At 46.6% G+C, this 27,609-nt stretch overlaps 1 protein-coding gene across 1 annotated transcript in view; it reads left to right on the top strand.

Annotated features, from left to right (window-relative positions):
• The first annotated feature begins 8,464 nt into the window (after positions 1-8,464).
• NEK2 (NIMA related kinase 2) overlaps positions 8,465-27,609 on the top strand; it is a 42,227-nt gene continuing 23,082 nt past the window's right edge. Inside the window, exon 1 of the mRNA XM_059146090.1 lies at positions 8,465-8,857. The gene's annotated coding sequence lies outside the window, so the exon portion shown is untranslated. The remainder of the gene's footprint in view (positions 8,858-27,609) is intronic.

The raw sequence follows: 27,609 nt of genomic DNA, 5'->3' as shown, positions 1-27,609 counted from the left end.
TTTTTTTTTAATCAGGCTTTTTTGTTCTTCTAGAGATGCTTGCTGATTTTTAAAACAATGATTTTAATTGTTCATTAGTTTCTCTTGCTTATGTATTTATGACTGTGTTAATGAGTAGTGAAAGATTTGGGAAGACAGCTTCAGAAAGAGGGAACACAAAAGCCTAAATAATCCATGGACTAGAAAAGGAATCCCTGAATAATCAAGAGTTGGCGGTTTTGCAGTGATGCTCAAGCCTTTAATGGAAATGAGATGTAAAGTCACCCAACACAGGCCTCAGAGCATCGTCCTCATGTGACTCTCGTGGGGACTGATGTTAAGAATGCCTCTTCATTCTTTGTTTGTGTTACCCCTTGTGGGTTTGTCTTTAGTGACATTTTGACAATCACTTCCCTGAAGACTCTTGTGAACTAGTGGGACCTGGTCATAATCAGAGATAGCAGTCTTTAATCATGGACAGTCTTACTGGATTCTTTCGATATAAGGAAATGTTATTTGCACTGCCGCATAGGAAGAGTGAGTTATTTTCTTCATGACACAGGATTTCACTCCAGAGAGTTACCATCATGAGGGGGTCTGCTCTGTTCCACAAGGATGACTAAAAATGGTTAGTCTTCCTTTTTTGCCATGTAATACTGGGAACCTTATGTCTGTTCACGTGAAAGGCCAAGTCCAAAGCAGAAGGTACACTGGTTTATGATATGAGGGGATGGAGACTAATGTGTTTGGGACCAAAACCACCAACATTGGACATTTCTAGATCACAGAGGGGCCGGGTGCTCTCTGGAGCAATCACTGGTTGGTGCTTTATTGCAATCATTTTGCATTGATCCTCAACAATTAGGAACTGGACCCTGGAAATAAGCTGAGGGTTGCTGAACTGCTGGGGGAGGGGGCACTGTAGCCATATGGAAGATAAAATTGGGGTTTTTCTGCAAAATTTCCATTGGAGGATTTTTACATTTAATATTTTTTAAAACAATTGAAAGAGCAAAAAAATTTTAAGTGTATTCTAGTTGCAAAGTAGACACACATATTTTGAATGGCTTTATTTTTATTGTGTAGAACTGTTGAACACAGGACCGGTGCACAAGCTCTTTACACATGAGGGGTCTGCATTTTACAGTAACTTATCTCATGACTGGGTAATGAAACAGTTACACACGGACCTGCCATTGTTGCATTTAAGTGCTTTCATTTTCCTTACAGTTATTACAAAGTTGTATTTATTTTATACAGATGGGTTTTTCGTTTTCCTGATGCCATATGTTTACTTCAGCTTGTTGACCTGTTTCTTTCTTTGTTATCTGCATGTTGAAATGTATGCTCAGAATGAATGTAAAGGCTGTGGCAACTGTCTTTAATTTTTGTAAAGGGCTGGTCACACGCGGATCTGGTTTATGAATGCATACGGGTTATTTTAGTAACCGGATCACCTTTTCAGAAATTGAGATGTGAACACCAAAAGAAGCATTTTCTCGCAACAACAACAAAAAAATGAATAGCTGGTTCTATTTTTTTTTAACTTAGAAAAAATAAAGTTGATTTTTTTCAAGTAAAGTGCTTTTACTTCTTAGTGGTGGGGACGGGGTATTTGTGTGCTTCTGGAGGTATTTCCGCATGAACATCTGTGGACATGTACTTGGGAGCACACCGTGGCAGCTGGATGCTGAGGGCAAATTGAAAACCAAATGAAAAAAAACAGTGTACTTCCTTCTTTGGTTTTAAACTCTTTCCTCCACTCCTTCCCTACTCTCCCCCTTGGTATGGTGGAGATACTGCTATCCTGGTGGTATACTGGTAAATGTTGAACAGGCCGTTCTCCTGGGGGAAAAAAAAATGATGTGTGCAAATGCACATAAGATAGCTATAAATTTTCCTGATACAAGAATATAGAACACAATTAATAGATAATAATAAAATATACTTAATTGTAAGTTCTGTATGGCCAAGTGATTCTCCCAGGATGCTTTAGTTGAGTTTGCTAAATTCTTGTCACCAACCTGTGATGTGAAAAATGGAATAACATCCTAATTCACCTATCTCTCAAATTTATTGTTGCTCAACCCAATATGTGATCTACTGCTAAACTATTTCTTACCCTCGTACAAATTTTACTCATTAAAGTGAACCACTTTGAGCTTTAGCACTAATTACAAGCTTATATAATTTTAGTAACAGCTGTTTAACAACTGCTGGCAAAATTATAAAATTTAACCATCGGCTCTAGGGTTAGGAGCCAGTCAGAGCGATCTCCAGCATACCACTGTCCTGTCTTTTCTGTTGGTTTCACTGTTAATACTGAATAAATTTCTCACAGTTAAGCTACTCACTGCTCTCAGGAAATTCCTGCCACAGACCCTTCCAGGGGCTTCAGAAGGTAGGAAAGCATTCACATTGGTCTTAAAACAGCACGATTTTGATTTGAAGAATTTGACAAAAGCAAACTTTTCCTGAAGTGCATGGGAAGCTTGCCTATTTCTAAAGCTGATTCTGTGCTTTCGGGTCTCAAAACGAAGTAGACTGTGATATGAGCCTCTCTGAGATTTTGTTTTGAGCATTTAAAACGTTTATTGTTTAGATCATTGTTTGTAGAATATGTTTGATCCCACTAAAAAAATTTAAATGTATTAAATCTACCAAATAAGTTAAAATGTTACAGTTTAGTCTACCTCTTCTTCTGTTTGGATTCAGGCTGTTGTTTTGAGTTGAGGTTCTAATTTTTCCCCTCTAGAAGTTGTTTCTGTCCAAGATGAAGAACAAATCGAGGGCAGAAGACGGCATATTTGAAGCTCTCAGAGATCTCTCACTGACCAGCCCTCTTTCTCATGAGTTTGGGGAAAAAAAGCCATTGTTTTAAATCTCCACTTAATATGAAAATGCTTGTTTTTAAAATGTTTCTTCCTGCTGGAAAAAAATATGTATTTTTAAAAGGAAAAAAAATTCCTCTTTTGGCTATAAGAAAAAGTCAGCTGTATGAGCAGGTGTGACCATATCATAACATGCTGATATATAAATCAATAAATTTTTACCTCTCAGGACTTGTATAACCTTGTTCTTAACTCTTAGAGGCACAAGAAATAATAAATATCAGTCATCCAGGGGCGCCTGGGTGGCTCAGGGGGTTAAAGCCTCTGCCTTCAGCTCAGGTCATGATCTCAGGGTCCTGGGGATCGAACCCCGCATCAGCCTCCCCACTCAGCAGCGAGCTTGCTTTTCTCTCTCTGTCTCTCTCTTTGCCTGCCTGTCTACTTGTGATCTGTCAAATAAATAAATAAAAATCTTAAAAAAAATATATATATATATATATATTTTAGTCATCCAGGTCACATATAAATGACACACAATTGGAAGCAAGAAAGGTTAGCTAACCACCAGAAAAGAGCCAGGCTCTTTTCATCATCAGAAAAATTAGTTATGCTCAGACCCATTTTACAAAGGAAGAAATGGAACAATGTTTTTTTGTTTTTGTTTTGTTTTGCTTTTTGCTAGAAAACATGACTGTATCATGAAGCTCATCTCTGAATTTTCCCCTAGAGTGTTTCTGTTGCTTGTCCTTGGAGTCTCTTCTGCCTTTTTAGGTGTGAGATTTGCTCTAGAGATGGTGGTAAAGTTCTTAGCGCTCACTTACTGTGAGCAAAGGAGAACACTGGGCCATCCTTGCGATGACAGCAACTGTCTTCCTGGTGTCATTGAGAAATCACAGGGCTGGGATCCCTCCCCAAGTTGTCAGTTGTTACATCTTCATGCCTGTGTTTCATTTTTGATGCAGAACTTCCTGACAAAGGTCTTATTTTCAGTTTTTCACCAGTTAACTAAAACTGTGTCAGGACCAGCTGGTGGACATTTGAGGGACAAGTAAGTAGAGCCCTAGAAGTGGAGAAATCAGAAGACCTTAGACTACTAGGAAGAGGAACCCAGGAGTGACAGAAGGCAAAGGGAGCACAAAGGTGGCTTTCTAAGCAGGTACACACAGCCCCTGACACAGGCAGACCTCAGAGGGTCTCCAGCACCACGGTGAGTCTTAAGGAAATCCACCTCTGTGAGAACTCTGTCTTAGGACCACCATCTTGAGGGCTCACCTGTGGAGGACCCCACATGCCATTTCAGTTACTCTGCCCTCTTGGCAGAAGCAAAGCGTGCCTCTGAGCCATTAGGCATCTCCAGGATGCTAAACAAAAGGACAATTCAAAATATTGGTGACAAGGAGCTTCTTTTCATCAAGGCATCTGGAGCCCACAATAGGGCTTTTAGCTTTCCCTGCAATGTACACATTTCAATTAGGACAAAGGATGACATTGGAAACGAGGCATCTGGGACAGTCTCTATTGGATGTATCGAACTCTCACATATTCAGTGTGGGGCAGTGAGAGCCGTGGCAACTTGGGGCTCCAAAAAGCACAAGAAATAGAAGCCCACCAAAACTTCTTTTGGCATGATGTCATTTTGGAGAAAGTCACAGATTCAATCAATGTGGATGGGTCTACAAGAGGGTGTAAATACTGGGAGGCATGGCTTTATCAGAAGCCATGTTTGAAGAGGGGCTATCACAGTAAACAATTTACTGGAATAAACAACACTAGATGGGTCTAGAACTCTTAGACTTTTACAAATTTGCCCATAATTTCAATAGTTGGAAATATTTTGAATTTCTGAATACTTTAAGAGGATTAGATCTGTTGGTCCATCACTCATTCATATATATCATATTCATCAAAAGGACGCATATCTTAAAGAACGGCAGTTTTGTTTGGGAGTAATCTTTATATTATTTTCAGCTCCAACTGATGCATACCTCATTAATCCTTAGCCAGCACGAACTTCAGAAATCACCTTGTTTTGAGACGGTGGATTTCATTCTGGTGCAATTTTGGTCTCTTGCTGGTAGCATCAAATGGCTACTTAACAGAATTGTGGGGGCTAGAGACTGGGCTCTTGATTTCCATTGAAATGTTTTCCCCAAAACAACAGATTGCCTGTTTGGGTTTCTGTTTTGAGTAAATTAAGAGTTAAAGCTAAAGGATTAAGTATACTTCTTAAAGGGGTGATGGACGAGTTAAAGCTAAAGGATTAAATATACTTCTTAAAGGGGTGATGGACTTAAGAGCTTCTAGAATTTGCTTTTCCTCGATTTTAAAGTCTATGTAATAATTCTCAAGCCCTAGATTATTATTATTTTTTTTAAACTCTTCCCTCAGCTGTTGCAGAGATACAATTAGCCGCTAAAAAAAAAAAGTCTGAAATCCATGCTGTTAATCTCTTGGAAGGTGGAAGTAAAATGTAGTTTGTGTTTATCTTTGCCCCATAGAGGGAAAGAGAAAGAGAATGCCTCACTTCAGACCGAAGCGGGGAGAGATCTCAGTCTCATAACAGCTCCTTTCATTTCTGAATTCTGGGTATGACAGGAAGCAGGTAGTAAGCTCAGAGACACCACTGCCTCTAGTGCACAAATGTCCCTTCATCATGGCAGCCACTAGCTTCCAGAGTGTAGCCAAGAAGAGTCCACAGAAGGGCAGCAACCCCCGGGACCCAGCCTGTGAGCGTGAATCCGAACCCTTTTGTTAAGCATCTTACTTATCCTTTAAACCTCTCTCTCCTCGTGAGTTAAATGGGAAACTTTCAAAGAGTTCTTTTCAGTATTACATGAGATCTTCTCTGTGAAGCCCATTGTATTGAATGACCAGTAAAGGAGGCTGTTTTATCTCAGCCCAGTTGGGTTTATACAGAGTATGTAAATTATTCCCACATGTACCTGTGTCTAAGGTCCAAATGACCTGTTTGGTTCCTAAGAATTGTATCACTATCCCCCAGGCTGTAATGCCCATCATCCCATTTTTGCAGAACCCTAGGTCATTTGGGTTTCTAAGATGAACTGAAATATAGTCAGCCCAGCCAAGCGCCTAACCTCCCCCTAGTCAGACTACATCTAATTATTTAAGGCTCCTGACAGCAGCAACAAAGAGCTTTGAGGTCCGAGAGCCAATTAGGAAGGTAAGGAGAGTAGGGCATAAAGAGGAAATAGGATCTGCTAGACAGAAGACATTACCTAGTCTTCATAGAGACCTATTTTTGCCTCTGAGACATGATGTCACTTGTGGTGAAGACCTTGAACTCATTATCAAAAGGGAGGGAAATATAATTTCTAGTAGTTGGAAGCTGTCCACCAGCTCATAGTTGTCTATGTATAATTCATATGATCCTCAAATATAAAAGCCTGTGCTGAAGGCACCCCGAAGATTCAGGAAGCCACAGTAATTTCGCAGATGTTTTCCTCTCTCATTGAAGAAGACTGAAGCTTCTATCTTGAGAGATGACATTTTCTCTTCCAGTTTTAAGGGCCGCATACTCAGTTCTTAAGAATCAGATACAAGAAGGAAGTGGACAGAGTAGAATCAAATGCTGCTTATGATTACTGTAGGATGGTGGTCGACTACAGTGGAACCTCCAGGGGCAGCTCGCACAGCAAGCCTGATTTTTCTACAAGAGCCCCGGCCTGATACCCATCAGGTTGTCTGGCCAGAATTCACAGAACTTCCTCAGGTTATCGACACCAGGAAGTAGCAATTCCATGAGGGAGGGGATGAAGGGCAAAGGTGAGATTATGGAACAAGTCTCCTTGAGGAGATCTGGAGATACTTAGAAGCCATCGTCTGGGGAGAAGCCTGGTGTGAAGGATGACTCATGGAGATGCATCTGTGCCTGCTAAGGCATGACAGAACTCAAAGCAGTCCTAGGCTGGCCCATGATGAAGATAACCTGGCTTTGGTTTCCTAAAAGGGCTACTACAAAAGGCAAGGGATTGAATGAGTTAACGAAAGTGGAATTTATAAAGCATTTTCTCCTCGGAGGCAGAGAAATGGAATGGTTGATTACTCAGCCTTCTGAGTCCATTCCATGTTTTAAGATCAAGAAGAGTAACTGGAATAAATCAGAGTTGTGTCCGAATGATGGGACGACTGGTGTGTCAGGAGGAGTGCTGATTCAGACTGACCGGCTATTGAAAGAGGAAGGAAAGGATTAACAAGAGGGCTACCTTACCAGCCCCATGGGTAGTGACCTGTCTAACCACAAGGATAGATTCTAACACAAAGAGACCAGCCCCAGCAGGTTGCCCCGTGAGTTTCCCATTGGAAAGGTGTTTACTATTGAGTGGAGGTCGGGAGGTGTGGTCGTGGTGGGTACAAGAATCTGAACACTGCAGACAAGAAAGAAATGAAGGAAAAACCTTTGTTTTTAGAAGCTGGAGAAATAGGAAAGCACTGAGTCTCCTGAGCAAGTGAGAGGCAATAGTGTGTCTCAGGGAGCACCTGCAACACACTCCGTCACAGACATCTGGTAGCACAGGTCTGTGCAGTTATCAACTGGCAGGTCCTCGTGGTGAGGCTTTCTCCACGGGGGCTGCTTCTCCCATGGGTTCCAGCTCTTCTGGTCAACCCTGTACCTCACCAGGAAAACGGCAAGCCAAGGACAGTCCTTCCTGCCCACTCAGGTCCCAGGCCCCGGGGATCTCCACTCTCAGTTCCTTGCTCTACCATTCCCTCACATGGCTCCCCTCTGGATGGGTGGGCCCTGGTGAAGTGCTCAGAATTTCCTCCATGGATGTAGTTGCACAATCAGGAGACGGACAAAACCACATGGTTCTAGAAGCTTCCGTTTCTTTCTTTGATGAGCACATTTTTAAAGTGTGTTCTTGTGTGATTGACTCGGTGGCTGTTTGAAGTTGTTGCATTTTTGTCTAGTTTCTAAATTTCTGCATTATTTCTTTGGGCAATGGGAGGGAGTTGCTGTGATTCTGCTTTATCCATCTTTAAACAAGTTGAATGTATTTTAAGAAAAAAAGATTCACTTTATCAAAAGGATGCTTAGTTCATGCCTTTCTCATAACTGTTACTCAAAATGAAGCACATATGAAAAGAAGGTATTATATTACCTATAGCCTGGGTGAAAAATAATTTAGTACAAAGAATTAAGGTGTTCTTCTTTCTGTTTCAATAGACTGCAGGGCTTCCTAGATGAAGTGAGATTTCGACTGCTGAGAGATGGAAGGGGAAGGCTGAGTGTGGGCAGCAAGGGCTACTAATCTGGAAGTTTTAATTTCCTCAATTTCTACTCCTTAGAAAATGCCTGTCGCACAGAGGGTTGGTGACAACCCAATGAGATAATCCTTACGAAAGAGTTCAGAGATCTTTAAACACTCCACAAGAATGAGCGGCAGTAACAATTACATTCAACACTGAAACGGATCCTTTCTTGGCCCTAAAAGAATTCACAAAGAAGCTGGGTGAACCTGTGCCAGGGGTGGGTGGGAGAACCCAACTCTGGCTGTGGGTTGGGCCAGCTGGCCTCTACAGCCTTCCCCACCATGAGCCATTGTCCGTCGCAAGTACTCTGATAAAAGCTCCACTGTGCCTGCATCTTCTAGTGTGCTCGGAGGGGGAAAGAAAGCATGAGCTCAGCTTGGCCATAGGACAGGGTTCATTTTGCTCTCATCATTCACAGAGGCCTCTCCCCAAGACTTTAGCGACGGGCAGGACCAGCTACATAGTTTGTAGGACCCAGGGCAAAACGAAAATGGCCCCCAAATTTTAAGAATTTCAAGATGGCAACTGCAGAGCACTAAAACAGGTGCCAGTCACACAATTAGGAAGTCAGCTCTGCCACCAGGACCACCAAGGCAGAAGGGAGGAATGCAAATGAGCCAGGCCGCTGGGGGGCCTCAGTGCCCCCAGTCTGTCCCTCTCCCAAGACACTGCACAAGGGACTCTTAGGAAGAGGAGATGCGAAGCGAACACATATACCAGCTCTGGTGTTCTAGAACATACTCTGAGAACTTTACCACCTTCACGACGACCCCGAGGTAGGTGATTTTATCACTATTTTACAGATGTATGAAATGACACCTAGAGTTTAGGTGGTTTGCCAGGATTCAGATGCAGAGTGTCTTGCCTCAAAGTCTGACTTCTTAACCTCTGTGATTTATGCTTTTCCTGGGGGTCTTCTGTATAGTTCCTCAGAGAAGGGAACACTGCCAGGGAAACTGGTCCAGGAAAGTCACTGGATCACCAGGTTGCAGCCTCTTCTCCTTTGCTGCCCCTATAAAACCACACCAAACCCATCTAGGAGGGGGCAAGGTTGCTGGGGCTAGGTAGGCAGAGATGATAACATACCTCGTCCAAGTGAGAGGTATCTTAGTTTGGGTTCCCTCCTCTTCTGTTTGTTTGTTGTTGAGACATAGCAGGAGCATGCACAAGCAGGGGTGAGGTGGGGGCAGAGAGAGAGGGAAGAGAGAATCCTGAGCAGACTCCACACCCAGCAGCACAGCCCGAAGTGGGGCTCGAGCTCACGACCCTGAGATCATGACCTAAGCTGAAATCAAGAGTCAGATGCTTAACTGACTGAGCCACCTAGGTGCCCCAGTTAGGGTTCCGTCTAAAGCAAAGCCTGCGATTCAGCTTTGGGTGCAGATCGGTTATTTAGGACATGATTCCTAGAATGAGTCCAGGATCAGAGAGTGTCTAGAAGAAAGAAAAAGGGACAGGGAAAAGGGACAGGGAATATTGGGGACATTACTGATGCTGCCATTGTGGGCAGGGGGAGCTCAGTTCTGCAGAAAGCTGAGCATTCACCCATCACCTCCTGTCCCCCATTGATTAGGGGCTGTCTCTGTGGCCATTAACTTCCCCAAACTTCTGGGTTGTTCCTGTCTTGGGTGGGAAAGACTACCCTGGCCCTGGAGAAACCCCGGGGCCAAGAGCAAAAAGACCCAGGGAGTGGGCTTCAGGTAGGATGTGCTCAAGGTGAGTTTAAGTCCCTGGTGCACCAGAGCCAGCTACCACCAGGGCAGCTGAAGAAAGTGGACGCAGGGAATAGAGGGCGGGACCCCCAACATGTCTGTACAGGGCCCACCAGTTTTCACTAGGGACCATCTCTCAACGGAATCAGGGAGCAGAAGTGGCTAGGAGATCTGTGGACAAAACGTCATTTGCATTGTTCTCCCCTGGGTCTCTGGGTTCCTCATCAATGCCTGCATTTTCTCATTCTTGGAGCTACCGTCTTCCCCAGGCCCAGAGCATGGGAGATGGCACGGCAGGCTAGGGCCAGTCAGCTGTTGTTTACGGAGTGTGCTTCCTGAATGGGCTGGCAAAGGGGCAAGGGAGGGGGAAGACAGAGGCTCTGTTCCCCTTAGGGCAGCAAGTTGACACACCCCGGATGGCATCACAGAGATTGGTTGTGGCCATGATGAAGGGCTTCAGGGGAGAGGCTGATCCCGAGAGGCCATCTAGAGAAGGAGCCACCAAGCCCAGGAAAAAATTCCGAGTAATGCTTCCCTGCTGGCCGGAGGACCCTGGAGACCCCGCTAGTCTGCCCCTCTCTCACCTCCTGCACACAGCTGGCTGCCTATCTGAGGCTGGCCTGGGCTCAGCCAAGGTTGTTGGCTTAGCAGGCCTGCTCTGAGCCTCATGTCAACCTCTTCCTTCCCTCCCGGAGGCCTTCTTCTCTTGGCCACATTTCCCTGAAACCACTCGCTAGGCCCTGGTTGCTTTCTGCATTGTTCTGCAAAACTAGTTGACAAGATGACCAGCCCAGAACCCCTGAACCTGCAAGCAGAGGGGCGGGTTTATAATACCTGTTCTTCTATGAGCAGGGAGAATTCCAGCCTGGGAAATAGAAATCTTGACTAAGATCCCAGCTCAGCTTCTTCCTAGCCAGTGAGGCCACGTTTCCTCAGTTTCCCCACGTGCAGCAGGCATCTGCCCTGCCATGTCCACCTCACAGGGCTGCTGAGACATCAGATGAAACGTCTGTGAGCGACGTTTTCAAACCAACGGAGCTCCGTGTGGATGGAACACATAAGAAACCTTGCTGACCGCCCTGTGCCTGGCTTCCCATCAGACCCGATTCCTACGCTCTCTTCCTGGCACACACAGGGACCTCGTTGTATGCAGCTCGTGAGCTTGGCGAACTCCTGCTTGTCTGGAATCTACACAGGCCAGTTGTGAGTTGCCTTGGAGTCGCAGTGCCATGGAAGAGGCCCTCAGTCAGGGCCCGAGCCAGGTATCCCTGCTCCAGACCCAGCGGCTGGGAGCCCCATGGCCTTGGGCAAGCTCCTTGATTTCCTGGAGCCTCGTGATTCATCCCACACAGGTGGTTACCAGGCCGGCCCGGCCCGTCTGCCTCCTGGGGCCCCCCGGGGGTTCAAGATAGAGGACGTGGGTCTGAGCACGGGAGAGCGACACGCTCGGTGCCGGGTGAACGCTGGGGATTGTTCCTGGAAAAATAAGGCCTTCCGACAGGATTCCACAGTACACATCTGGCCATGAGGGCTAGACGGTCCTGAAATGTTTTCCGGAACATCTGAGAAAGTCGGCGCAAGAAGAGAAAGACTCAGCTTCCAGCTCGCGGGAGGAGCAGGTCATCGTCACCCTTGGGCGGTGGGCTCGGTGCACGAAGGTACCGGGTACGGCGGGTCAGCAGGGGAGCGAGCGGACTTCTGAGTCCTGGGAAAGGAAGACAAAAATGGCAAGATGTCTTCGGAGGGGAGGCAGGAACCAGAAAGGAAGAGCAAGGCAGGACCCACGACGCAGGACTTGCATCAACGCAAGGAGGAGAGGGCAGGGGCTGCGGGACGGGATCCCCTGGGCGGGCTAAACCCCAGTTTCTCTCTGTCAGAAGGGCCCGCCTCCCGACCCTATGGACGAACCGTGATTGGCTTAGAATTTACTATATCCGGGGTCAGTTTAGTCCTGAGACCCAGGCCTGGCCAATAGAATCTGAGGCCTAGTTCCCTGGGGGCTTCTGGGAAAGCGCTTCACTCCTGGTTGAACCGAGAGCGCGACAAGGGAGCCTCTTCCCTCCTCCTCACCAAGGAGGCCAGTTCGGACCCCGTCCCGTCCCAGTGGTTCACAGTTCTAACCAGCTCCCCTACCCCGCCCGCCACCATTGCCCACACCTTCTTGCTTCAGCCCGGTTGGCGTGAGAGGTTGAGCCCGGGAGCTGCTTTGGCATCGAGTAAGAAGAAAGCCAAGAGCCTCGTCCAGAAGCTAAGCCAGGACGTTGTCAGGCTGCTGCGTCTTGAAATTCCCTCCAGGCCCCTTGCCATGTGAGACAAGGCATGTCTTCGCGGCTGAAGCCACTTGTAATTCAGCGTTCTGTGGACAAGAGAACCAGGGGTAAAATGACACTAGAACCTCGACCCCCGAAGGGAACGTACAGTTTTCTCAGCACTTTGCAGGCGCTTGTGTCACTCAGCTGTCCCAGAAGACAAGAGGAGGAGGGATCTCGCCCTGTTCCCTAATGGATGAGCAAACTGACCAGGGGGCACAGATGACCCCCGAGGTCACAGAGCTAACTGGTGGTGGGTCTGATAGCGAAGGTCAGAGTTGCTGCCTCTTGCTGCCGCACACTTTCCACTCCACCTGGGAGAGACCCAAACTGAAGCTGAACAGAGGGACACGCAGCTGCCCCAGACAGCTAAAATGGAAGGTCAGACAGCAGCCTCCTCTCACCTGTCCGAAGAGTCTCAGGGAAAAATGAAAGAGAATCTGATCATCACGCACTGGTGAACCATGAGCTTGGGTGAGCCCAGGCTGGAACCAGGCAGTACAGGGGTGGGGAGATGGACAGATGAGGAAGGTGGCATGTTCTGCCATCGCCCCTGGGAATCTCCTAGGTGGAAGGAGGGAAAGATGAGAACGTGTAAAGCAAGGATTGGCAGAGTTTCCAAAGCATGAGGCCACCTGACTTCCTGAGTGGGCGGGCAGGCACCTGCGGATCCAGTGGGGAAGATGCAAGGCCATGAGGTTGGGACCAGAGAGAAGAGCGCCAGGAGGAGGGCGGGCTCTGCCAGAGGAGCTTTTCCAGGGAAGGTGAGTTCTGGACCAAGGAGCCCAGGAGCCTTGGGGCGGGGACTGGGAAGGGCTGCTCTGCGTGCTTCCCTGACCCGGATGCTGGCTGGCCATGGGTCCCTAGCGAGGGTGCACACGGAGGAGTCCTTCCTTATGATTCAGCCCTCAGTAAAGAGCTCCTGGGGGGTAAACTCAGACTCTACACACAATCAGATGTGAAATGTTTGCAATAAGTGGTACTAATCGTGACGTCCCAAAGATTGGAGATTATTTACTTAAAAAAAAAAATGAAAATCAGTAGTGCACCTGGATGGCTCCATTGACTGAACATGCAACTCCTGTCTCTGCTCAGGTCTTGATCTCAGGGTAGTGAGTCTTATTTTTTAAAATTTTAAGTAAGCTCCATGCCCAGCGTTGAGCCTTCTTCAGAAAATTTTTTTAAAAATTAAAATAGGTAACAAAAGGCACTTAGTGCGTGCGCACGCGCACACACACACACACACACACACAGGGTATGGATTTCAGTTCCACAGCATGCAGGGCTAGGCAAGCTAGAGAGCTGGATAGAGAGAGGGAAACTGGAAAGAGGCCTCTGAGGATAGAGAAAATGCACATGCCCATTGCAAGTCGATGAGGCAAACACCCTTGTTTCAGAGTGCTTCACCAAGGCTTAGAACATTGTCTTTTTTCAGCTATGGGTGCCTTCGTGTTCGCCTCTCTTAGTGGCAGGAGGTGGGGCTCATTCATTCATTCGTCTTTTCATTAATCAACAAACATTGACCCAGTGTCTTAGTGTATCAGACACTATCTGTGCAGCTGGGGTAAGAAATGAAAAACAGGGCTCATGCTCCCGAGGCCCCACAGAGCGTATGTAGACAGCATGGTCTGAGCCAGGCCGCCCACGGTTACGAGGCCATGGGATGCGTGCTAGGAGAGCCGTGAGCACCATGGAAGCAGAGAAAACCAGGTCTAACCCAGCCTGGGCTGTGCCGCAGAAACCTCCCTGCTTGGTCTTCATCAGCAGGGCCCACCACAGCAGCCCTGGCAAGAACAGACCCAGGCCTGAACGAAGGCAGAGCACAGAAAGGAAACGGTTGGCTAATGGGGAGAGGCTCCAGGAAGTACTTGACTGAGGGAGATGACCCCGAGTTGTCCTTGGATGTCTAGCTCATGGGACCAGCAGAATTTGGATGCCATTAACTGAAACAGGGAAGAAAAGGAAAAAAACAGGTCTATGGGCAAAAGGGGTTTTCTTCTCAAATATAAGAATCTTGATCATGTAATTATCTGACATAACATTTACCAAAGATTCTCCACAGCTTTTAGGATAATATTCAGGCTCTGTTGTTTAGCACATATGGCCCTCCAAATTCTTCCTTCTCCTCTAGGCTTATTTCTTGCATTCCTCTAAGTTCATCCTTAGATACAGCTATATAAAACTCCTGGTTATTCCAAGACACATTCCATGGCTGCTGTGTAGTTTTGTACGTGTGATTCCCTCTGGCTAGAAAGTGCTCTGCAGTGAACATCTGTTGTTTGTGTTCTCAGTACTCTCCTTTGGATTACTTCTCCTTTCTCATTCCGTGGGGTCCTGACAGGGCTGCCAATCACGTCCTTCCCGCTGGCCCCCCGGGGTGAGGAGAGCCAGGCCTGGTCAAGCAGGGTATCCCATCCTGCCATGACTGGCCCAGGATGGGCACGTGACCCAAGCGGGGCCAATCAGAGCCCTCCTCTGGGATTTTTTAAATCTATAACTATTAATTATTTAATTCTTAATTTACTAACTAAAATAATTGAATATTATTTATAAATATAATTATATATTATATATTATTTTACATATAAATATAATTTATAAATATAACTATATATTATATATACTTTATTGTTTTATATGTTATAAATATATATTATATAATATATAACATATAATATATTACATATATAATAAATATAAAATCATTAAAAATAAATAAATGTTAATGCTGGGAGGGTTCTTTCTTCTTCTGGGGACAAACAACTGAGGTGATATAAGCCTAAGATTTCCTGTGACCATGACCCTCCTGTCCCCTGAAATGTAAAGGAAGCTTAACTGATAAGGAGAGAATGAGTTCAGCACAGAAAAAGACACAACAGCGATGATGTAAGGAGAGCAGCGGGTCTGAATGCTTTGTGAGTTCAGAGGCTCGCTTCATCCAGTTATCCCTGGTTTGCTTAAATTCATCCTGTCACTTTTAAAACCAAAAGACTCGGGGACGCCTGGGTGGCTCAGTGGTTTAAGCATCCAACTCTCTTTTTTTTTTTTTAAACATTTTATTTATTTGACAGACAGAGATCACAATAGGCAGAGAGGCAGGCAGAGAGAGAGGAGGAAGCAGGCTCCCTGCTGAGCAGAGAGCCCAACGTGGGGCTCGATCCCAGGACACTGAGATCATGACCTGAGCCGAAGGCAGAGGCTTTAACCCACTGAGCCACCCAGGCGCCCCTAAGCATCCAACTCTTGATTTCAGCTCAGGTCATGATCTCAGAGTCATGAGATTGAGCCCTGCATAAGGCTCTGGAGTGAGGATGGCACCTGCTTAAGATTCTCTCTCTCCCTCTGCCCCTATCTCCTCTTAAAAAAAAAAAAAAAAAGAAAGAAAGAAAGAAAATGAAAGACTCCTAAAACCCAAATCCTAATTTCTTCTATTCACTTCTTACACATCCTTCAAAACTCAGTTCCAACCTAATTCTCCCAGAAAGTTTCCTCGGACCAGTTGTTCCTCCCCTCCTTGTTGCAGGCACTTCCCTTGGGTTCCCACAAGATCCTGGGCATGTTTCACTTGTAGCCCTCGGCCATCAGATCTGTCGCACCTGGTTCATATTTCTGCTTACTGTCAAATCATAAGCTCCTTAGCCCTAATTGCATTCACATTATACCTCCATTTCTGGCACAGAGAAGGTATTTTAAAAACGTTTGGTGAACAATAGCAAGTTCAGAGCTTGTCTGTGGAACATTCGGATGCGCAGGAGTGTTTGTGGGTATAATTAATCATTGTGAGGGATGCTGGTGGAACAGGTGGGCTGTAGGCAGTGGGCAGTGGACTGTGAGGAAGGCCCTCAGTCTGTCTCCAGTGGCTTATCCAAGGAGGGAAGGAGAGTAGTTGGGTGGTGACTGGGGGGCGAGGGAGGATTTATTAGAAAATTCCAAAGTTCCGAGTGTGTTTCTATTTGAGGGAATGGAGCCAGTGCAGAGAAAGGGCTGAGGATGCAGGAGAACCTGGGCGTGGAACCAGGAGAGGGGGATGGGCCCAGAGCACAGGTGGGCGGACAAGCAACAGGAAGACCCAGGGGATGCTCAGTTTAGGCAAGGACAGAGACAGGGTGGGGGATGGAGCAGCCATGGCACAGTCACCTCACTCTATAGCTCCACAGGCTAGTGGGGTTGGGCAAAACTGAGCCTCCATCTTTTTCCCGAGACTCCCAGAGCAGCCGGCTGCCTTTTTCTCCATTACCCTCCACCTCCCAGCAAGTAAGGCCATTGCTGAGCTGGAGTGGCCCTATCAGGTCACAGGCTTCCAGCTGGGTCCAGACCTCCCAGGTGCTGGCTGGAACTCAGAGCAAACCTCGGCATTGTTCCCTCTGTTGTTGTTACTGGACCCAGGAGATCAGGTTCCCCAGGATAGTGTTTGCTGACTTTGTCCAGGGCCATGTGATCCTGTCACGGGAGGAGCATGGATGTAAATTATTGAGGAAACCTCAGGTTCTCAACAACTCCCTAGAGAGTCAGATATGCCAAGAAACCCGAGAGGGCTCTGCCCTTGGGGTGCCACAGCTGGGATTGTGCCGGGGATCACTTCCCCGGCCTGTGGCCTCTGAGCCTGCCAGAGATTGAAACTTGAAGTCTGGAGGCTCACCAGGGCCCCATGTTCAAAGTCCTCTGCAGCCAGAATTGCCCAAATGTTCTGGAGGGTTGAGATGGCAACAGCCCAACTCAGAACCCACAGTCATTGGGGCCCTTGGTGTGTTTGCAGCGCCTTCTAGAGGAGCCCGGGAAGGCATGGTTTTGCTTAAGAGAGAGGAGCTGTTGGGAGCTCCTGGCCAGAGGGAGGACACAAGGGGACATCTACACACATGCACCCCGCCCCAGCACACACACTGTGTCTCTAAGGACAGCAACTGCAAGACACAGGCAAGGTGTAAGTAATTATTCTGGAGGCTGGAACTAGCTGGACCACTGCAGGAGTGTGGCCCGAAGGAGGGGATTTGCTGAAGTTGACCCTTTCCCAGAGGCCTCCCTGCCATTCTGTGCAGAGCTGTGCCAACAAGGGTCCAAGCGAGTTGGATGCATGCTGGTTCTGGCGGCTGCTATCAGACACTGTGGTTCCTTATGGGGGGCAAAGCTGGAAGGATCTTGCTGGCTTGTTGCCTTCAGTCCCAGAACTCTCTGGAAGAGAGGAAGGCAAGGTGGGGAGGAGTTCGGTGTTCAGTCTTTCCAAGCTTCCTTTGGCTTTGGTTATCAAGAACAGCCCATCTGTTTGCTCAGGTCGCTCACTTCCCCACCCTTGACTACCTGTTCTCACGCTCACTATGTTTCCAGGCTCTTGAAGGTTGCTGAGCTTGTGCACGTCTGCATGTTCCTGCCTCTGTCTCATGCACCTCTATGCCCAGGCATCCAAGTGCACATCTGCATATCTCCCTGTGGATATGACCACATGTGATAATTCCCATGTTTGCCCAAGTTGTGCCTACGCACACATGAATGTGTCCAGTCATGTGTGCTGGAGGATCCTCACTGAGGATGTTAAGAATGAAACTTATCAGGACTTAATGTCTAGCAACATGACAACATCAACACAGCTGGCTGGACATTGAGCTGAGTCTCACCACTTCCCTGGCTTTGTCCAGAACCAAACACATACCCTAATGTCTCAGACACCCCTGACACCTTAGACACCCCTGAGCCCCTGAAGAACTCTTGTATGCTACACTAAAGACTTTCCCAGAAGGGCTGATCCTTGGAGCTTCCACTGAATTTCAGCTCATTTATTTTACTCACCCATTAAACCATCTGTGAGCTTCTGCCAGGCCAGGTCCTGTGCTAAGAGCCAGAGATACAGAAGTGAGTAAGACACAGTCCCTGTTTTCATGAAATGCACACTCTAGCCAGGGAGTAAGACCTGGACACAACTAATCACGTTCAAAGGCAGACTCTGATAAGACCATGGGAGTCCAGAGAAAGAAAACATGAATGTCCCCTGAGGTACCCAGGATGGTTTCACTGAAGTGGCGTTTAGCTATGACTGGAGTAGACTTTTAACAAGAGAATGTGCGGAATAGCATTCCACGCAGAGCCGTGGTACGTTTGGAGCTCTGGAAATGCAAAAGCCCACGGAGTGTCTACTTTCAAACCCTTCTGCAGGGCTACTGTGTTGCATGATTCTGGGGGAGTGACTGTCACATGGAGTCGAGCATGAGGGGTGCCCCCTGAAGTTGTGTGATGGTGTGGTCCTGCCCCCCTCTTCTTTGGCCTTATTAGTCTGTGCCCCCAGCCTTACTTGTGTGACACCAAACCAGTTCCACACAGAAGCAAATGACTAACGTGGGATTCAAAAAACCCAGGGTAGGAGGAGGTGACGGAACATACGGAGGTGAGACTCCAGAGAATCGCATGGAAAACCAGCCTGCTCTGTGAGGATAAAATCAGAACGGGTTGTTGAGAGTGATTTCAAATTCTTTCTTTGAATCATTTGCTTAACAAACATTCGTCTGTTCTCTTGGAAGAGACAGATTTACAGAGGAGGGGAACTTCTGATTTGTTCATGATGATTTGGGTTAGTGTTTCTTTAAGTATGTTCATGAGAACAATAAATAGTCCAGAGAGATTCTGAGATCAAAGAAAAGTTACTGGAATCAAATACATTTAGCAAATATGTGTCAACAAAGCACACATTTTCCTCTACTACAATATTTATCAGTGCCTTTAAAATCTTAACATGCTCTGCGAATCCCCATGAGCAAGATATGACCAGCAATATTTCCTAACATTATTTCAACTATAACCCCCACATATTCCCACAGAACTGGTAAGGTTGATTAAGACCTTCCTGGGACAACCCAGGATTGGGGACACTAGTTCCAGGAGTCACGGGGACAGTGGCAAACCAGGGGAAAGGATTCATAAACTCAGGGGCAGATGGTGTGCCAAGGAGATGTCATCTAGCTCACTCCATCCAGGAAGACTTTCTAGATGATGTGTGATCCTGGGAATCACTGAGAGAAGAAAGGATAGTCTCAAGGGACTGCAGCTTAATCTGTGTCATATGAAAGCAAAACATGTACTTGGAGGTATAACCATGAGTAAAATGCTATGGTCTTAAGCATCTGTTAAAACAGGCTTTGAAGGGGGGATAAGGAGGAAGGCAGAGGCCCAGGTCTTGTCTGCTCTCCAGGAGCACCAGCCTGATGAAGCAAGCACAGCCCCTGCCTTCTGAGGGCTCCTAGCCTGAGGGAGGGACGCAGGAAATGATGGCTTCCAAGACAATGGACTTTGGGCAACAAAGTTCAAGGACACCTGAGAGGTGGGAAACAGGCAAGCCTACAGTTGCCACAGTTGAGTGCCTTGAGAGAATTTCTAAGCCACAATGCAGGGAAGGGAAACTGAGGCAGAGCCCGGCAAATTTTATGAGTGAGGAGAAGGAGCTACGAGTCTGGGGAGACCCAGGCAGCTACAGTACACAAGAGGGTACTGAGGAGTGGGGAGCTGCATGGAGAGAGAACCCTGGGAATCTCCCAAGTTTTAAGCAAAGTGATGACCCGCGTATGTGTGTAAGGAAACTACTCAGAGCTGGGGAAAGAGCCACCCAAACCGATGAAGGGAAGAGTACCTAGAGCTCACCAGGGCTGGGAATAGTCCCTATTCCCACCAGTCAGACTAGAAACATTCATAATTTATGGGTAGAGTACTCAGAAGGATCTTACTTCAGTAGTGAAAATAATTAGCCCTAGACTAAACACTGCTTTCATCTCACGTAACAAATCTTAAAGGCATGAAAGGATAAAATGGCTGCATCCCACAACACATTCAAGAATATTTATCAAAATACAAAAATACCTAGCAACAAACAAAGTAAAATTCACAATGTCTGGCTTCCAATAAAAAACTACCAGGCATGCAAAGAAATAGAAAAATACAACCTATAATGAGAAGAAAATATCATCACTGAAACTGGCCCAGAACCCTCAATTAGGGTGACCACTGTCCTAGTCTGCCTGGGAATAGGCCAATTTTAGCACTGAGAGTGGTGCGGCCCACGAAAGCCCTCTGTCCCAGGAAAACTGGGCTGACCGGTCACTTTACCTACAACTAACACCATACTTGCTGGTGAAAGACTGAATGTCTTCTCCCTGAGGTCAGGTGCCCATCAGAACATCCACTCTCAACAATTTTATTGTGTTGGAGACTTCAGCCAATGCATAAGGCAAGGAAAAGAAATCCCTATTGGAAAGAAGAAAGTAAAACTGTCTTTACTCTCAGATGATAAGAGGGAAATCTGATTAACTCTAACAAAAAGCCATTAAACTAATAAGTGAGTTTAGTTAAGACTGCAGGATACAGTAAAGATCTGCAAATCAACTGCATTTCTGTATACTAGCTGCGAACACTCAGAACTATTACTAAAATTAAAATACCCTTTTTAATGGGATCAAAATACCTGAAAAGAGCATAAACATGACCATCAATGTGAAGGACATGCATGTTGCAAACTACAAAACACTGATGAGAGAAATTAAAGATCTAAATAAATGGAGAAACATTCCTTGTTCATAATTTGGAAGATACCATATTGCTAAGGTGTTAATTCTCCCCAAATAGATACAATACAAGCTCAGAAAAATCCCAGTAGTCATTTGGGTAGAAATTGACATGCTGATTCTAAAATTCTTGTGGAGGGGCTCCTGGGTGGCTCAGTCTGTGAAGCATCTGACTCTTGATTTCTGCTCAGGTGGTGATCTCAGGGTCGTGAGATCGAGCCCCACATCAGGCTCCATACTAGACATGGAGCCTGCTTAAGATTCTCTCTGTCCCTCTCCCCCTGCTCTCCCTCCCTTTTAAATTAATTAATTAATTAATTAATGTGAAAATACAAAGGAACTAGAATAGCCAAAACAACTTTGAAAAAGAACGAAGTTGGAAGACTAACACTACTTGATTTCACAACTTACTACAAAGCAGCCAAGTAGCCCCACATCTGCATGGGTATAGTGGGCTGACTTGTGCTCCTTCCTTCCCCAAAGCAAATGTCCACCCAGAACCTGTGAATGTGATCTTGTTTGGAAAAGGGGTCTCCGCCGATGTAATTAAGTTGGAGATCATAAGATGAGAACATCCTGGATTTAGGATCAGCCCTAAATCCAGTGACAGGTATCCTTATAAGAAGCGGGGAAGATCCTGAAAGATAGGTAGGGAGGAGGCCAGGCAAAGATGGAGGCAGACACTGAGGTTCTTTTGCCACAAACCAAGAAGTATGTGGAGCTGTCAGAAGCTGGAAGAGTTCAGAGAGAATTCGCGACTCAGCCTCTGGAGAGACGGCTTCCTGCCAAGCCCATGATTTCAGACTCTAGGCGTCCAGAACTGTGGGAGAATACACATCTGTGGTTTTAAACCTGCAGGTTTGTGGTGTGTTCTTAGGCAGTCCTAGGAAACAAATGTATAGGAGATTTTCTACAAAGGTGAAAGGTAATTCAGTGATGAAAAAAATAGTCTTTCCAACAAATGGGGCTGCAACAGTTGGATATACATATGCAAATAAATAAACTTGGAATCATGCCTTTCAGCATATATAAAAATTAACTCAAAACAGATCTCAAACATAAATGTAAAACCAAATCTATAATTATCTGGAAAAACTCATAAAAGAAAACCTTTGGGACCTCCCCTGAAGAAAGATTCCTTAGACATGACACCCACGCATGATCCATAAAATTAAATATTGATAAATCAGACTTCTTAGAAAGAAACCTCATGCTCTTCTTAAGATCCTGTTAAGAGAATGGAAAGGTGAGTCACAGACTGGTGCATCTGTCTGATAAAGGACTTGTGTTATATATTTTTTAAACTCCCAAAACTCAATAATAAAAAACAACACAATTTTAAAAATAGACAAAGATTCAAACAGATAAGCCACCCAAGAAGGTATACAGATGGCAAATAAGCCCATGAAAAGAGGCTCAAAATCATCAGTTAGGGAAATGCAAATCAAAACCACAAGATACTACTGAACGGCTATTAGAATGTCTAAAATTAAAGGCCTTCAGTAGCAAATGCTGGCAAGAATGCAGAGCAACTGGAATTCTCACATGCTGCTGGTGGGAACATAAAATGGCACAACCACTTTGGAAAACAGTGAGGTAATCTTTTAAATAAACATGCACTTAACACGTGATCCTGCTATTCCACGCCTAGCTATTCACCCCGAAGAAATGAAAGCGTCTGTCCCCACAAAGTCTTGTACACAGATGCCCATCCATACTTGAGCGGATAAACAAATGACAGAACTGAAAAGAGATGAATAGGTGATATACATGATAATGATGAATCTCAAAAAATAATTATGCATAGTGAGTGTGGACCAAAGAAGGACATAACGTCTCCTTCCATTTGTATAAAATTCTATAACATGAAAAGAATGTATAGTGGCAGAAGACATGAACAGACACTTCTCCAAAGACGACATACAAATGGCTAACAGACACATGAAAAAATGTTCATCATCACTAGCCATCAGGGAGATTCAAATCAAAACCACATTGAGATACCACCTTATACCAGTTAGAATGGCCAAAATTAAGACAGTAAACAACCAGTGTTGGAGAGGATGTGGAGAAAGGGGAACCCTCTCACACTGTTGGTGGGAATGCAAGTTGGTGCAGCCACTTTGGAAAATAGTGTGAAGATTCCTCAAGAAATTAAAAATAGAGCTACCTTATGACCCTGCAATTGTACTATTGGGTATTTACCCCAAAGATACAGATGTAGTGAAAAGAAGGGCCTTCTGTACCCAATGTTAATAGCAGCAATGGGCACAGTCTCCAAACTGTGGAAAGAACCAAGATGCCCTTCAACAGATGAATGGGTAAAGAAGATACGGTCCGTATATACAATGGAGTATGATGCCTCCATCAGAAAGGATGAATACCCAACTTTTGTATCAACATGGATGGGACTGGAGGAGGTTATGCTGAGTGAAATAAGTCAAGCAGAGAGAGTCAATTATCATTTGGTTTCACTTACTTGTGGAACATAAGGAGTAACATGGAAGACATTGAGAGATGGAAAGGGAAAGAGAATTGGGGGAAATCAGAGGGGGAGACAAACCATGAGAGATTGTGGAAACTGAGAAACAAACTGAGGGTTTTGGAGGGGAGGGAGTGGGGGGTTAGGTGGGCATTAAGGAAGGCACGTATTGCATGGGGCACTGGGTCTGGTGCATAAACAATGAATCTTGGAACACTGAATAAATAAAATTAAAAAAAGAAAAAGCAGATCTATGGTTGCCTGGGAGGGATGCAGAGGTGTGGAGTGGAGGGAGGGTAGCTATGTACCTCCTGGCAATGGTTTCATGGGTGTATGCGTGTGTCAAAACTCCTCAGAGTGCACACTTCCAGTGTGTGCCGTGTATCGTATGTCACTTAAACCCGAGAAAGCTATAGAACGGGAAAGAAGAACCGGTATCTCCAGAGTTCCTAGCATTAGTGCTGCAGCCTCTGCCGAAGGATGGAGGACGGAGGCAAGGGGCGATGCTGAGGCGTCCCGCAGCTCTCCCCCCCAGGCCACGCTAGCTGACCTCCATCCATACACCCACCCCAAGGAGAGGAGGCAGCCCGTCCCCGCTCCTCTGCCCCTGCAGCAGGAGACTGACTGCTCGTGCTTGCCTGCAATCTGGATGGAGAGCAAAGTCCGAGAGGAATGAGGTCATTAGAGTCCTTGGAGCAAGATCCCCGGAGAATTAGTACAAACGTCAGAAAACATTTGGTCCAACAGATGCTGTAAAACCCCTCGGAGTAATCTCCTCTTTTTGTTTCATTAGTCTTTGCTGCCCGTCTGCAGCTGAATCTTCCTGCAGGCCTGGGGGGCTCTGCTCAGTCGCTGTCCTGCGGTCACGGGGTGGGGGCTGCCATGAGGGGGAGAAAGTCCAGGACCCCGGGCATCACTACGGTGACACATAATGGGGGACCATGCTCAGATTTTCAAGGATGTGATTTTTTTCCCTGTTAAATAAGGTTACTTATTACATGCAATCGTATTTATAGTTTCATAAGGCTTTTTTTTTATGAATACATTTTTAAAAATTGCTCTGAGGGTCTACTGAACTGGAAGGTAAGACAGTTTGCAATCTTATTCCCAGCAGCCCTGTTGCAGGGCGTGGAGGTAGTTTATTCTGTTAAGAAATTTAAAAATCTCCCCTGCACTTGACCTATCTGGTTTGTGCCAAAACTGAGTTCAGCTCACCCTTCTGCTGGGTAAAAGACTCAGAAATTCCAGCCTGCTGTAGATACAGGACCACAGATTCAAAATGATCAGAGGCCACATAATGGGCAGACTCAGCAGTTCTGCTGGGACCTAGGTGTGCAGGTCAAGCCTTAAGGAATCCCTCCATCCGGGGGATAGATTCCCAAGGCCCCAGCAGACTCTTCTCCCTCACCCTTCCCCACCCTGTCTTACCATCCCTATCCCTTTTCTCTGAAAGGTAGACCCACTAACCTCCCCCTTCCCACCCTGCTGCACGTGGGACACTAGTAATAGCACCAGCTGACATAGGGCACTGAGGTGGCCAGGCACCAATGTGGGCCCTTCCTGTAGATCACCCAGCAGATCTTCACGACGTTGCTCCGAGATCGGTTCCTCCAAGTCTCCTATTTGACAAATGAATAAACTGAGGCAAATAGAGGTGGGGTGAGGGTACAGAGTTTCCAGTTTTTAAAAAAAAAAAAAATTTTTTTTTTAGTTTTAAAAATGTTTAGTTATGGTAAATTACATATAACATAAAATGTACGCCCTTAGCCATTTTTAAGTGTACAGTTCATTTGTGTTAAAAATATTCACAGTGGGGACACCTGGGTGGCTCAGTGGGTTTAAAGCCTCTGCCTTCGGCTCAGGTCATGATCCCAGGGTCCTGGGATCGAGCGCCGCATCGGGCTGTCTGCTCAGCAGGAGTCTGCTTCCCTTCCTTTCTCTCTGCCTGCTTCTCTGCTTACTTGTGATCTCTGTCTGTCAAAAAAAAAAAATAATAATAATATTCACATTGTTCTGCATCCCACCCCCAAAAAACTCTTTTCGTCTTGCAAAACTGAAACTCTGTCCCCATTCAGCGCTACCCCCTCACTTCCCCTTCTGCCCAGCCCTGGCCCCCAGCCTTCCACTCTCCATGTCTATGAATTTGGTAACTCTGGTTACCTCCTAGCAGTGGAATCCTACAGCATTTGTCCTGCTGTGACAGACTCATTTCGCTTAGTATAATGTCTTCAAGCTTCATCCATGTTATACCATGTTGTCAAAATTTTCCAGAGTTTCCAGAGTTTCTGTTGTGCAAGATTAGTTCTGGAGCTGGGAGGTAGTGATTCGCGTGACACTATGAAGGTATTTCCTGCCACTGAACTGTATACCTTAAAATAATTAAGCAGTACCAGTGTCTGAGGAAGGTTTACAGGCTCACTGCTGAAGGCACAGGGCACAACGAGTGACCCGAGACTGGGACAGGCTGGAGAGAGAGGGTGTCAGAAGGCTGGATGAGGGCGGGTGTGCCAGTGAGGGGCCCGGCGCGCGGGGATGGGGGGGGCACGGCTGATGGGAAGAGGGGAAGCTGCTTCTCCCAGCTCTTCCCCTTACCAGTGAGGAGCAGAGGGAGAGAGATGTTTCTCTGCAAGTGGCATCTCCTCTCTTTCTTGGGGAGGGAACAGGGGAAAGCGGGTAGAGATGGTCAAGACCCTGAGTGGGCGTAACGGTCAACTCAGCACAGACAACCCCCCGTCCCTTTCCGTATATCTTAGCCTGTGCCTTGACTTGGGGGTTAATTTTCTTCCTCACACTTCATCTCCCTTTGAGATAAGAAGTAGATTGCCACTAAACATGATAAATTTTTTAGATCATTTTCAAGAATTTTGGATTCTTTTTTTTTTTTTTTTTTTTTTTTAAGATTTTATTTATTTATTTGTAAGAGAGAGAGAGAGTGAGAGCGAGCACAGGCAGACAGAGTGGAAGGCAGAGTCAGAGGGAGAAGCAGGCTCCCCGCAGAGCAAGGAGCCCGATGTGGGACTCGATCCCAGGATGCCGGGATCATGACCTGAGCCGAAGGCAGCTGCTTAACCAACTGAGCCACCCAGGCGTCCCAAGAATTTTGGATTCTTGAATAAATAATTTTAGATCATTTTCAAGAATCCAGATAGTAAAAGAGACATGTAAATACGGATGATCAGAGGAAAATGTATATCTGAATGTAAGGCGGACAGGAATATATAGTCCTCTCTCTGATTTGTCTGCGGCTGGGCGTATCTTTTGCTGGCATGTTAATGTTCTCACCCCATTTGAGGGGAGGCCAGGAGAGTCAATGGGGGAATATGGCTGGTTATCCCTGCAGAGGTTGGAGTGGGTCACGCTTGGGAAAGGAATCAGAGCCCACTGCAGAGGGACACCGAAGTCAAGAGCAGACCCAGTAACGTGGCACCCGTGCAGACAGGGCCAAAGCCCTTTGACCTCAGGGGAAGCCATTGTATCTCGGCCTCTTCATGACCCTGACATACTGGCCCAACACTGGATTACCTCCCAGGGCATCTTGGGAAGGACCTAGGGGAAGGTGTGAGGGAGTATGGGCCCCACCTCAGCCCCTGAGCAAGAAGAGGCTGCCTGGCTGTGGCCCGGTTGTGCACATAAGCAGGTCTGGGAGTCCCAAGGCCGTGCCCCCCACCCCCACATCCAGCATCACCCAGTAAATCTTCCTGGTGGAGGGGTGGGGCAGGGCAGGAAAGGCACGGTCCGGGCGTGAGCTCGCTGAGTGTGCACGTCTCCCTTGGCCTTTCTGAACTGCTCGGGGCGACTGTCTCCAGCAGCCGTAAAGCCAGTACAAGCACAGAGCTCTGTTACAGCTTTGAACAGCCTTCTCCTCTCTGGGTCACAAAGCCAGGTGCTCAAAGGGACGACCTAATCAAGAAGTTGGCAAGACAACATGAACAATAAGCCCGTATTCCCGCCCTCCCTAGTACCTGGAACCCTGGACTGCCTGGGCACCTGGGCAATCTTTACACGCCCCCCCCACTTCATACACACAAGTAGTGATCACTTTGCTCTTCCCCTCAGAGCCCCCTCCTGCCCAGAATGCCGCCAGGCTCGCTTGTTTGGATCCTGCTGAGGCCCTGAGTTTGCACTGTCGCGTGGGGTATAATGATGGTGTTGCCTTATCTTGGGCCAGAATTCCTGGAGCAAGTTGGGGCCCAGATTCCTGACAACTCTTGGCTTATAAGTCCTCTGGCCTCTAGCACCCTGAGCAAGGCGGCCTCCCCTGCTCTGCTGGGTGGTGGAGAGCTCCGAGGCAGCCAGACATCCAGACATCCAGTCTGAGAGAGAGGGCTGGGGTCACACTGAGGGTTTCTAACCAGCTCCTGAGGCTCCAAAGCTTTGGGTAGGAAAACCTGCTCTCCAGAAGCTGACCGGAGAATAATAATTATAATAAGACAATAACTAGCTAGTGTTTCCTGTCTTTGTACTGGATCCCACACTCACACGCATTAT

Source organism: Mustela lutreola, chromosome 14, assembly GCF_030435805.1.
Source record: "Mustela lutreola isolate mMusLut2 chromosome 14, mMusLut2.pri, whole genome shotgun sequence".
In the NCBI taxonomy this organism is placed as follows: domain Eukaryota; kingdom Metazoa; phylum Chordata; class Mammalia; order Carnivora; family Mustelidae; genus Mustela; species Mustela lutreola.
This window is presented reverse-complemented; position numbering and strand designations above follow the sequence as displayed.